The sequence below is a fragment of the Adiantum capillus-veneris genome, chromosome 22, assembly GCF_014529385.1.
Source record: "Adiantum capillus-veneris isolate H3 chromosome 22, ASM1452938v2, whole genome shotgun sequence".
NCBI lineage: Eukaryota > Viridiplantae > Streptophyta > Polypodiopsida > Polypodiales > Pteridaceae > Adiantum > Adiantum capillus-veneris.
Window position 1 is genome coordinate 2,464,148 of NC_140952.1, and position 1,811 is coordinate 2,465,958.

Here is a 1,811-nt window from a genome sequence, read left to right on the forward strand (position 1 = left end):
AAAAGCAGCTCTGAAGACTCTTGCTCACCATAACAGCCCAATATAAAACTTAGATACACCTCTTCAAAATTCCTCATTTGAGATATCAAAAGCAACCTTAATCCTAATAACAAGCTTGGATACACTCATATTAAAATGTCCCAAAAGTAAAAGAAATCGTAGCATTCAAAATTAGCTTAAGCTCAAAAATTTCAAATGAGCATAAGCCAAGCCTGATTCAAAAGACTCTTTGTGTCAAGAGACCCTAGTACTATACCTCAAAAGGGAACATCAATCTGCAAAAGAGAAGCCTGCTCAAAAAAGAAACTCAAGCCACAGTTCCCTTTAGAGTTCCTTCTTTTTTCTTGGCTTCTTCAACAATAGACAGCTTAATACCCTTGCCTCTTGGTAGTGTCACCCAAGGCTTTATTCCTTTACCAATAGTAAACACATTGCCAAGCTGGGTGGCAAACTCTTGATTGGTAGTATCTTGTGCGTGCAAAATTTCAAAACTTCCCTTATGCTTTTCACGGTGCTTGATAATCCCAATCCTGCCTCTGTTGTGACCACAGTAACCATAACAATGTTGCCAATGTCAAACTTGATGAGCTCTACAACCTTTCCAGTCTCAATTTCAATTTTAATGGTGTCATTGGCCTTGATAAGGGGACCTAGATAGCCAATGGTGCACCTATCAAATGTAGTGATGTAGGGAATCCCCTTCTCACCAAAGCAAGCAACTCAGACCTTGCATAGCTTGCACTTAGACTCTTCAAGACTGATGGAGTGCAAAGTGAATCTTCCCTTGCTATCCTAAAGCAACCGAAAGTTCCCTCCGATTTTTGCAATGGACACAACATCCATAAACCCAGCACGGTAACACTTGTTCGTCCTTACTTTCCCATCCATAGAGATGAGTCGCTGCATCACAATGGCAACCACTTCACGATAGGTCAAGGCATACTTAGCCGATTCCTCAACAAGACAACCATCAGCAGACATTCCCTGGTCTTATGTGCTTGCTGCATGGGACGTGGTGAGCCGACAATTGCTATCATGGCTCAAAGGTGATGATCAACAGAGAGGCGACATATCCATAGCTCAACTAGAGTTGGCATCATGTCCAAGAGGTAGAGTTGGCCAAGGAGTGCATGTAGTAGCACTATTGTGCTTGGAAAACGAGAAGCAATGGCAAAGACTGAGAGTCAGCCACTGTAAGGAATATCCGGTTGATTCGACTCCCTCTCTAAGGTGAATACTATCAAGATGCGCCTGAGTGATATAAATTGAAGCTCCACTTGCGGGGATGCACCCCTAATGGGGTTTTCAAGATGAGACTAGAAGGGGGCAAGGATCATGAGGGACTCGGGAGAATGGCAAGGCTGGCACCTTCCCAGGGTTCTGAAGAAAGAAGACTAGGACTAGGTTCGAAGGACGGTTGTCCGAAAGGCAAGGCTGGCAAGGACGGTTGTCCGACTCCGAAAGGACATACCAAACGGGAAGAGCTCTATGAAGTCGTCCAGAGGAGCAGAGTAGCGCATCCGCAAGGTGTTTTGGAAGCTAAGAGAAAAGGCTGTCGCTAACTCTCTGGCCACTTGAAAAACACTCTGTTCTCTCTCTCTCTCTCTCTCTCTCTCTCTCTCTCTCTCTCTCTCTCTCTCTCTCTCTCTCTCTCTCTCTCTCTCTCTCTCTCTCTCTCTCTCTCTCTCTCTCTCTCTCTCTCCAGGCGCTAATGGCTAGAGAGAGGCAAAGAAGCCTGAGGGATTTTGAACACCTTCGAAGAGCATGAATGAAAAAAAAACTATCTGTAGTTGTCCGCACCGGCACGGATG

The 1,811-nt window shown here is 44.9% G+C and overlaps 1 pseudogene; it reads right to left on the minus strand.

Annotated features, from left to right (window-relative positions):
• Nucleotides 1-289: 289 nt before the first annotated feature.
• On the minus strand, nucleotides 290-961 carry LOC147428845 (small ribosomal subunit protein eS4x pseudogene; annotated as a pseudogene).
• Nucleotides 962-1,811: the final 850 nt, after the last annotated feature.